Source organism: Pieris napi, chromosome 4 (genome assembly GCF_905475465.1).
Source record: "Pieris napi chromosome 4, ilPieNapi1.2, whole genome shotgun sequence".
Taxonomy (NCBI): Eukaryota; Metazoa; Arthropoda; class Insecta; order Lepidoptera; family Pieridae; genus Pieris; species Pieris napi.
Genome location: NC_062237.1, coordinates 4,438,944 through 4,451,193, shown reverse-complemented (window position 1 = coordinate 4,451,193; position 12,250 = coordinate 4,438,944). Strand labels below are relative to the sequence as shown.

At 32.0% G+C, this 12,250-nt stretch overlaps 1 protein-coding gene across 2 annotated transcripts in view; it reads left to right on the top strand.

Moving 5' to 3' along the window:
* The first annotated feature begins 3,536 nt into the window (after positions 1–3,536).
* LOC125048593 (zinc finger homeobox protein 3) overlaps positions 3,537–12,250 on the top strand; it is a 114,171-nt gene continuing 105,457 nt past the window's right edge. For both annotated transcript variants that reach the window (XM_047647339.1, XM_047647340.1), the window contains exon 1: positions 3,537–3,751. The gene's annotated coding sequence lies outside the window, so the exon portion shown is untranslated. The remainder of the gene's footprint in view (positions 3,752–12,250) is intronic.

The following is a 12,250-nucleotide window of genomic DNA, read 5'->3' as shown; positions in this document are numbered from 1 at the left end:
ATCGATTTTGCGAACGTCACCCGAACCCTTAGACTATTTTAAATAACTTAGATGTTCCATATTTGAAATATACCTTTTTAAATGAATATAATTTAAATTTCTAAAAAGGTTTTACGGTATAAGAACAATGTTAAAACTTCATGTTACCAAAAAGTATTTATATAACTATTTCTTATAGTATGTAGCTCAGATCGTTCTTGGTATTATTTAATATGAAGACTGCCAACATTTAGCTTATGATTATGCAATTTAATTATTTTAAATGTAATACATATTTATTTATAATTTATAAGGTATTTTTAAGTAATTTAACACATTTGTTAATAATCATTTATATTGTTTTAGGTACTTATGAGCTTCAATAATTAATTCATATGGGTAAGCTTTTCAACGTATTTTAAAATCAAACCTCGCAGTAAATTGTAGTAAAACAGTTCATAAACTACGTCTATTCGCCACTAGATGGCAGCTCGCTAGTGGTTCGTAAACAGGTTGTACACACACAAACCCTCATATGTGAAGGGTAAGTTTCTGTGGTTCATTAGAACTTATTAGTTTCGCAATTAGTGAATAGGGGGCGTAAGTTGTTCTAGCAGAAGTTAGTTTGTGTCGAAAAAATTCAGAGATAGGTATATCAACGCTTTTTACACACTTCCATATATAAATAGGTACCGTATCTACCTGATATTCAATGTTATGTATTTACATAGGATTTTAAATATATTTCAGTACATATTTTAAATCGTTAAATGTCATAACTTTAAAACTTTTCATAATAATATCCGAAGTAAACATTTCCTAAGACAGTACTACGAGCAATTAAGAAGTGTTCCTTTTTTAAATTTAATCCGAAATGCCTGTAGTTCCATATTTGAATTAATATAATGCGTAGTGAACCAATAATTGTTCGTCTAACAGGTAGGTACTTTGTATGAATGGGCACGTAACGTATTCCGTGTTTTGAGCAAAGAGTCACGGTTACATCACTCGATACACTTACACGAAGGTCAGGGGTTGGTCACGAGGGTCAACGCCCGCTTTTCAATAGAAATAAACCGGTTTGCGCGCGAAATTTACTTTTTTTTAGTTTTACTAGCCAGCCTGTTAGGTGGTTTCGTTTTTTTCAAACCGGCCAGTAATATTTTAATTCAACCTATGATAAATTCCATTTGTAATATGTTTAACGGTATTTTTAAACAAAACACTTATCATTGCGTTCTTAGGTAATCATTATCTTCATTTAACCTGTATAATACATAGACAAAATTTGATAGTTTCTCTACTCTACATTGGCTAAACACGCTCTTAATTATTTAAAGGGAAGATATATGGAAAGAGACCGCTCACGTCCAAACAATTATGCTTTGACCTACCTTTAGTACTACGCGATCTTTTCTTGGTTTCATTAGAATGCTAAGTTTCATACCTCCAGACTGAATATGCGAAACAAATTAATTAAAAAATTAAAATATTTTCCATAACACATAAAACTTCAGAGACATTTTTATGTCCGGACATTTTGAGTAACAATATATCGTATACAAACAGTAGTCAGGTGGCATTTTTTGCACACCGTGGGTGGTCGACATCGCATTATTTATTTGACTAGGACAAAACGGAGTTAAAAATATACCTTGTTTATAAGGTTATATAATCTAGGTTTGACTATCACAATTTTTAATAGGACAAGCTGGTGCCAATAGTGCCTATACCGCAACGCCAAGAGGCCTTACGGGGTTTTTACCGAACGTTAAGGGAATGTTACGCTGTTATTTTATCTAATATATAAAATTCTCCTGTCACATGTTCGTTCCCATACTCCTCCAAAACGGCTCGACCGATACTTATAAATTTTTTTATGCATATTTAGTAAGTCTGAGGATCGGACATCTATTTTCCATCCCCCTAAATGTTAAGCGTGGTCCCACCCCTAAATTTTATTTTTAATTTTAAGACAAAACTTTTTGTTTTTATTTTTTTGTGGTACAGCCTAGATAAATACATATAACCCATAATTGTCACCCCTTTACGATTAACTCCCATTTTTTAGTAGGTATAGTACCTACCTACCTAGTTTAGATAGTTATCTATTTTTATTGAACTAAAAATTTTTTGCCTAGAAATAATGTTGTATGTTTTTCTATATTGTATGTTGTATATGCCAACATACATGGCAAAACAACGTTTGCCGGGTAAGCTAGTTCAATATAATTGTATTTAATTCTATTAAATTTTGCGGCATGCTTGCCGTGCCTACACTGTTTATTTCGTGGTTTTTGTCTTAAGATCACATCAGTTATATATTTGATACTTTTAATTTTAATACCTACTGATTTAAGAAGCTTGCCATAGATAGGTACTAATTTTAAAAGCAATAATATTTGTATTAATAACTAATGTAAATTTTATGTTTTACTTCGGTAAACTGAAATTTTACATAAATCGAATCAAGTCTTAAAGGATTTTAATTTTTTATTTAAATATTATCTTAATTAAATTTAAATCATATTTTTGATATGAATCATGTCACAATAATATCTATATATAACTATACCTACCGAAACTTCTTAGAAGTTTGTTGATAAGATTCTACTAGTCATTGTATTAGATATACATATATATGAGAAGAAATTTTAACTTATAGGTAACTATTATTTATATTAAAGAGACACATACCTACTATACGTAACGATTAAACTGAAAAACTTCTGGACCCATTTCAATAATTCACTATTAAACTCTACTTTATCCCCGATTAACATATCGACCTATGCTATAATAATGAATAAATATTTATTAAAAGGTATCTATAGTCGTACGAAACCGGGATAGCCCACTTATATTATTGGATATAGGTAACAATTTTGTATGAAATTGTACAATAATAGTTTCAATGTTTTGTATAGGTAATTTTATTATTTAAAACCACTACACAAAATAGGTACCTACGCGATTTTAAGGGAGGTAATTAAATTATTTCTGTTTGAAATATGCTCATACATAGATAACTCAATACAATTATTATGGACTTGCGATTTATTAACTTTACTTGGAAGAGACATAACATATCGATATTTACCTATAAGGCAAGGAAACCTATTGACAGAGATCAATGACCAATTAATGCGTGATTAGCAAACAAAATGGAGGGCAGTAAATAAATATGGCACTGCACAAAAAATAATTACATCAAGAGATGCAATTAAACAGCGTAATTAACGCTAAGGCGTGGCTGTACTAATGAGGGACGCATAGAGGCGGCGGCGGACGTAATGAACATTAAAGATTGGCGGGAGATGCGCGCTCCCCCGCCCCCGCGCACCCGCGACACCCCCGAACCCCTCATTACTTATACAAAATACTTAAGACGCGCGTCGTCCCGCTCTCCGCGCGCTAATAGCTCGCGCCCACTATATCGCCGTCCCGCTTCACCCGCCGTAATTAAGCTCGCCTCGCCTCTGAAGCCCCGCCCCCTGTGCGGGGAAAGGGGCAACAGCGAGCGGGGGGCGCCGCGTCCATTCGCGCAGTGTGCCGGCGACCGTTGACAGTGTTGTGTCGCGCCGCGCTTTACAACCCGATACAAGAATAATAAAAACTCAGTTCCTCATTCGTGTGTGTTTCCGTGTCACAAGTTCACTGTGTTCCCTGACTAAGTGTTGTTTACGTTAATCGGATACTGTACAGTGTTTGTGACTGCGTGTGTAATGCCGCAAATTTCTGCATAACGGCGATCACCGGGCAATGCTCACAGGTTAATATATCGCATTTTCTAACTGCTAATGAGAGAGTCCCATTTGCCGAATTTGAATTCTAACTGGAAAAAGTCTTACTGAGTTTCAGTTAGGATCTATCGTAAATAATTAACAGATAATTCTAGTAATTCAATTGTTTATCGTCGTAGAAAAACAATGTTCGAAAATTTGGAACAATATCGAACCTTTAAAGAAATATAAAAATTTACTCCACAAATACCTTTGGGTTAAGGTTTTTTACTATACTTTTAAAACGAAATAGATTTTAAACAAAAATTATACAATGATAGCTAAGGATAGGTACTTTGAGTTAAAACAAACTTATAGGACTAACACTTTATGGAATGAGAATACTAAATCCTATTGCGATTTGAATGTTTATTTGTTCATGGGACTTAGACAAAATAATCTTAACTAGGTAAATTCAAAATTTTATAGAAATACGCATTACAAATCTCATACTATACATAAATAAATTTTAACTTTTCAATAGGTATAGGTACTAATATAGTGGCCTATTATAATTTAATGTAAATTAACATTTTCGAGATATTTTTGCATTTCAAGCAGAGTTGTTTGCGTCGGAGATTCGGTTTCTTTTCATGAATTTGACAAACAATTACAGATTAGCATTAGAAACGTGAAATTTTAAATGATAATATAATTCTCTTATAGTAAAATCCCTAATGTACTACAGATGATAAAAAAGTACCTACTGTGTGTTGTTAAGGGCCTGATCATTTTTAACTTAATATTTTCCTATTCATCTTTTAAATTAAAAATTAATAAGCTCACTTACAATTCTAAAATTTTCGTTAATCATAAACAGTCAATATAAAAACAAAGTAAACAAATAAATGTTTCGTAGAATATTTTCTTAAATTCATTCGGTTTTCCTGTAATCGACCCACGTATGTTCATAGTGACGCAAGGTAAACCAATTTATATATTTAGTTCATTTAAAATAATATTATAATATTACATTTCTAATTAAGTATCCGATTTTTAGAATAAATATTTATGATGTCTAAGATCTGTGAAAATTCCACAGACACCATAGATGTATAGATAATAAAGATCACCATGCCTTATTGGCATAACTAATTAAACATAAACAATAGACATTCCATCTCGGCGGGGCGGCCATCTTGGATAATTTCAATCATCCAGATATCTGTAGTCCCGGATAGAGTCATTAATCAAATGATAGATTAAATCGATCGCAAACAACGTTAAGTTTTTAATACCTTGGCTGCGTCGAAGTGAAATTAAATATTCGTATTGCTTTATCTGTTGCATTTAATTCCAATACTTACAAAAGGGGAAACTCTATATTAAGTAGTAATATTTTGATTGTATAACTCTTCGATACTTTTCCAATAATTTCAAAAATCATTATTTGAAAACGTAATTGTATCACAGGTGTATGCGCGTCAATATGACTACGCCCACGCGCGTATTGGATCATAAGATTCATAGAAATTCCTAGGTTTATTTTGATATAATCCAATACTATAATGTAAATATAGTATCATATTAATGGTGAAGTAATGAATAAATTTTGACATATAAAAAGACTTTCAGCCAGCTTTTTGATTCTCCAGTCACAGAATTCTATTAAAAGTTTGTACCATTATTTCTTTCATTTTCCTACAAGTTCTCTTATAAGCCATTTTCTTTACAAATGGAACCTTTCCACCTGCCCAGCCCTTGAATAAGTTGCTCGTTAAATTCTTCCGGAAGAACCTTAACATGGCAAATAAAGTATACATTGTAGGAATAATTAAAATTACCAGTACACCTATACAAAGAATATTAATTGCGCTGCACTTATTAAGTAAGAAGCAGATGTCTTGTCACTGATCAAGTATTGGCACATTCCAAAGTTTTTCCTTTACAATTGTATCGTAATTTAAATCATTTATTTTTAGCATTAAATACTTCATGTAATATGGTTTCTTACGAATATTTTGATTGATGTTTTAAATTAGAGTTGGTATACGTATTTGATTTTAGAACTGGCTGTAACAGTAACATTTTGTTTTGACATAAGTGTGCATTGTTACCAGTATGAATTATTTTATTAATAATCTTTGCTTCAGTAGTGACTATATCTTTGTGATAAACGGGATTATAGGTTATTGTATGTGAGTAATTAATTGGTAGTAAAGCAACGATTGATTCTAGAAAATTCCTTGTTTCTCTAATCCTTGCTTGGAATTCTGAATGCAAGTATTAGAAGTATGAACTATTAGGCGGCGATAAACAATATTAATAAAAATCCATTTTTTTTTTAAATTTATATTTTTAATATATGTGTAATTCGGCAAATGGCATCTTATTAGCTAAAGTTTTTGTATATTCACGTGCCTTTTGTATAGTGTGTAGCGCCATCTAGCGTGCGGTAGGGAAAGTGTCGACCACTCAAAGATAAGGGCTATCGAGACGGCTTGAGATGTCAAGATAAGATGAAACTATTTGTTTTCTCATGTTGATAAGGATATTGGGAGATTTCGACGATGTACTTCAATTTACCTATAACTTTTTAATAATACATTTTTGTAGATCATTTGGTAGCTACTTGTAAATAATAATTTTCAATAAAAGTTTACCACCGCCTCTACGGCTTTTATAACATGTAGCGAATGTCCTAGACTCGGTTCCTGTTGAAAATATTGTTCCAAGTTAAAAAACGAATAATTAAACGAACACATACTGTTTCTGCCTAGATAGCTCTTTACGAGATATAATCACCACCAAAATCCATTAGTTTTCGTTTATCTGCATTAATTTTATACTTTAATTTAAATAAATTTAATATTAAATAAAAATAAATAATTAATCATTCCATTGTTTGATTCATCAACATAAAATTATTGATTCAAACAAATATTATTTGTTCATACAAAAAACCGGCCAAGTTAGTTCAACACACATAAAAATACGGTGTTTTTTATTTACATTTAACAAGTTCAAACATATATTGCAAATTTTACTTACAATAAATAAGAATGTATTTAAATATCTTAGGTAATTGAAAATTGTTTTAAAAGCAAAGAAAGCCTTTAGAAAACACATCAAAATCCCGAGAAAATTTATGTCTTAACAAATTCTGAATTTGGACCATGGATAATAGAATAACGTAATTCCAATAATAGATTAATAATTATAAAGTGTAACGCATAAATGAAAATCTTAAGGACCAATTAAAGAAAGAATACGGTTTTAAAAATTGTTCTTTATTTAAATCTAAATGAACGGTTGTGAATGAAGAGTGACATAGACAATTCTTTGCGAAATCTGTCAGTTCTCTCTGTGATTTTGTTGGTTCGCTTTTTATCTGTGGAGAGTTTTCTGTCAGTACGTGAGGATCTCTAAAACTCAAGATAATTAAATATTTATTTTTAATTAGTATGTAGCGGTTCGGTTTTTCCAATCCGCGTTTTAGTTTAGAATTAATTTGTTCTAATGACCTTCACGCTTAGAGCTTGTCGATACATAATTAATATTAACGTATTATTTATTTATAATTATATCTTTTGTTTCTTATTAATACTAGTATTTTTTTATGGTTTCACTCGATCCTTGAAACCTTTACATAATCGTATATTAAAAAAATACAGCAATGAAATTTGGCGGAAAAATTCGATAAAACACCACAGACACTATTGGTTTGTGTCACAGAGTATATGAATTAATGCCTAGACTTGTCTATGCCGAGAGGTAAACATGTCGGTGACCTAGGGCCGCCGTTCTGCCTAGATACATTGAATTACCCTAACAAATCACATATAATACAAATAAACATATTGGTTTTACATAACGAATTCAGATATTGTACGCAAATAATACATTTTGGGGACGGAGTTAATATGATGAAAATTCAATGTATACTTAATTATTTTTATTTTATTTATAAACGAATTTATTAATTAAAATAGCCTACGCCGATGTGACTTAGGTCCCGGTTCGATTACCAGGAAATTGTTTCCGTGCGTGCCAAAAAAAAAACTTTAAATTAATAATATAGAAGAATATGTTTTAACATATATTATATCCTTTATCTTTAGAGCCTAGGCGTTACTTTTATATGAATTGTAATAAGACTAGTCTCTTCAATAGTTCGAGAACATATTTCCTGTTTTGTATCGTCTGCGTAACGATAAAATTCTTTACTACCAAAATTCAAAATAATTCAACAGTACAAACAATCTCACCATATTCCTTAGGATTAGCATTTTATCCGAATATTATGACGTATACTTGAACATAACGTTTAAAATGTAACGAGATTGTGTTGAGAATGTAAATTCCAAATTCGAATTCACGATACCTAATCGTGAGTGACCGAAACCGTTATGTCCCTCATTCACCGATGACCCATTCAACGACCGTTAATTTTCCAAACTCGTTCACTTCCTCTGAAAAACCGTTGACAAAGACGTCCAGTTCCAATTTCAAATTCACACAAAAATTGTCTATTGACAAATGTTCCGTTTTCTCGTTTAGCGCAATTTATTTACGTTGACATCAATAACTTTTTCGTCCGCTTATATGGGTATGATAATTTGTTTCCGGTGTTCGACGCGTGCGCAGGCCACGACAAACTATTACATTCATGGCGTTAGCACGATTTGCATTAGAATTTCGTTTTGCGCCTAGTGTTGTTAAATGGCCTATCAAATTTCGTGTTTCTCTCCGGGATGGTTTCTTTTGTATGTACTTGACACGTGCGTGAAGAATAGAGCCTCTGAAGGTTTTTGTTACTGAGTCATGCATTGGTAATAACCACTTATAATGGATAATATTTTAACATTGGATATATAGTGAAGCATGTCAAAAACGCATTCTATATTAAATTATAGGCAGTAACAATAGGTTAAAAATAGTTCTTTAGTTTAACCGGGTTGTTATATACATTGCCATAAGAAACACATTATTTTTTTCGCTACAGAATATGGCACACATGACAGATAAAATATCCTAATATTTAGATTAAAGTTACCTTTGTGACGTAAGCTTTTGTTTTATTGAATAATTGCCGCGAGGTGTTTCGGACGAGACCAACTGGTTCTTCCAAGGCCAGACGTCGAACCGCACGCGCACTGCAAAATGGACTTTTACTTGGAAAATATATACTGAAAAGTAGGGATTTTAGGGTTGTTAGAGATTATAGTATACACTTACTAAGACTAACTAATAAGAATAGTTAAAGTTTCTGTTCTTTAAAAAAAAGTTTACTTATTGACGAACCTTTTTAAATATATTTTTTATTGTTATTAAAGTTTGTTACCAAATATTTAAAACGTAAAACTATTTGCCCAACGTTAAATTTAAAAGTAATTAAATTCTTTAAAAAATCTATGATGATAAATCTGGTATCCCGAGAACAAACGCATTAATGTGTCATTATAATCAATTTATATAAACAGGAAATTATTCTGCAATTTTATGTTGATAGGTTGAGTGAAAGTTTTAATATTTCATGTATGGTGTTAAATGCAATTCATCTTAACATGATCACGCCCGCGGCAACCGGCCATTATTCTGCGTTGACATTTTACATATATCATTCAAAGAACGAAACACAAACATCAATGTTGCCAGTAACTTTTAAAAAATAAAATAGAAATATCAGGCCAGTCATAAAAAAAAGAATATCCCACGTCATTCCAATTTCAAATGACATTCCTTCCGCCACTTCGAAATATCATAGAAATTGCCACCAAAATTGCAAACACTTAATTTAAGTGGTTTTAATGATAAGCGCTAATCCCTTGTATATTGCCCGGTTATCGCGTAGATAATTATCGGCATTTTAAAGAAATATTAAACCCTACTAATTCCTTTATCATGAGCGCTATGTACTAATTAGGCATCGGTTATATTATCGATTAAAAAAGTACAATCGATTAAATTCCCCATAACTTTATTTATTAATATAATCCCATTCTATTTTAGATTTCTCGTTAAAATATGCAAATCTCGACCATAAATTAAAACAATTAGGTGTCCAATGTCAAAGGCAATTAAATTCTTAAACAACTAATGTAGGCAGTAAATTATCATTCAAAGTAAATTAACGTTTGTGTGAAAAGGCGAGGTGATATCGCACTGGCCACATTGTCAAGGTACTCTACATTATCTAGTAATAATTACGATAACTGACCTCCCAAAACGTTATCAATATTTGCTATTAATGTCGATAAACGGTCATCGCTAACCCGTGAAACGAAATCGATATTCTAAGAGTCGATTTTTTGAATCATGAATTCCTTGGGATTTTGTTTTCGTTTAATTAACACTTAAATGTGCCTACTCGATGAATAATCGATTCGGTTGCTTTATTCGAGTCGAGGATTGCGCGTGAACGATTGTATTATGCATGCAACGTGTCAGTTTAATTAAGTTTTGTTTGGTGCAGATGTGCTTGACTTTTGTATGACGATTAATGATCTCTTAAGTACCAAAATATGTAGTATTTTATGGGTTTACATAATATTCGTACCATTTATGAACTGAGGAAACCTTCGCGTCCGTACTTTAAACATTTTAATGTGTATGAAATATTTAATTAACATAAACGAGTACTTTATTATACAAGTTTTATTTTATGGCATGTAATGGTCAATGCCTTGTATTACCTAGAGGTTTAGGGTTTAAACATATTGAAAAAAAATCCTATTTGATATCTTAATAATTAAAAGGTATCGCATACAGGCAATAAATATTACGACTGTTATATTTTTTTATAACCCTATTTACACAAGTAGATATTAATTTGATCTCATAATAAACGTGTCGGAATTTTGATAATTAATATGGCAGCCAATTAAATAAGTGAAACCAATAATTATATAAAATATATTACAGTGGATTAGTTGGCGGCGCTTTGTTTCTATCTTAGATAATAATTTAATTACCCTTATAACATTGAACACTTATATAGTTTAATGCTTAATACTTAGAGTTGAGTAGTACCGTCAGCGTGCGACTCTCATCCCTGAGGTCGTAGGTTCGATCCCCGGCTGTGCACCAATTGACTTTCTATGTGCGCATATAATATTCGCTCCAACGGTGAAGGAAAACATCGTATGGAAACCGGTTTGCCTTAGATCCAAAAAGTTAACAGCGTGTGTCAGGCACAAGAGGCTGATCACCTACTACTTAGATTAACAAATGATCATGAAACAAATACATAAATCTGTGGCCCAAACTTAAAAAAGTTGCAGTGCCATTGATATTTAGAGATATATAAGACTTATATACATTTTATTTATGCCCAATATAATCAATAAAGATCTAGATCTTAAAATATTAAAAGTTTCTAAATAAAAATCTATTTATAGATACTACGTATAATAACCCACATGTCCCGTTCGCAAATCGCCGCGGGCAGAGTGCATTCGACATTCCAAATTACCCTCCCATCACTCCCATTGTTCAGGGCTTGAAGCAATAAAAATTATCTTAAAACAATAGCACCCCCGGGCGCTGAAGCCTTATTTCACAATAATTATTTCAAGAAATACCGCCCTAAACGCTCCTTGCCACCAACAGGTGTGGATGCAGATTTTTAAATTTGGAACGCTTAAATTTTAAAACGTAATAAAAATTAATGAATACTAAATGCTAATTGCTGTTACAGGGATTTTGGACATCGTTTAATATTGTTTTTGGGTGGAAGTAAATAATTGGAATATATTTTGGTACTAAAACAGTATTACCGAGGGTCATGGTCCAATTATATTCTGCTTTTACGAAACCTCTTAAGAATTTGGTACACAAATGTCTTACATTTAATTTAATATGTCAAATGAAGCATGATGCTCAACCAAAGTTTACTTGCAGTACATGCGGTGCCTTACACCTTTCTTGTAAACCAAACACTTGGTGATTAAAAAGAGTGCCGGAGAGTTTCTTAACAGTTCTCGCCCGCTCTCCTCCATGTTGTGGGAACTGGTAGCAAATGTTTAATTTTTTTTAAATATTCTCGTTCATAAGTGTATATATTTACCAATTACTAAACTAAGATTTAAATTCGTCCTACAATTTAGATGTCTAATATAACAGTTGAGAAATATTATTTAAAATTTTGATTATAAAATTGTAAGTTTTCGACAAAACATCAAGATCAAGAAAGCCTCCAAAACTAAACGAATATCAGCGGAGCGTGTCGGTTAAGCGTATTTTAATAACATTTCGGGTCTCCAAGGTGCGACGTAATTACTGTATATCATCAACACTCCCCAACACAATTAAGTAAGTTTTTTGGGAATGCGCGACAATCACGTTTTGATTACGCTCATAAAAACGTGGACACGACTTTGAACGATTAACTATTCACGGCCAGTTTTATTACTTTGTTATTTCAAACTGTCTACAAGCAAACCTACCGTTAGCGAATGGAGAAAGAAAGCCATGGATAGAGAGATATTTGGATAAAGCTGGAGGAGGGGTTCCGATCAGTATCTACTGAAGGAACTTAGGATATTAAG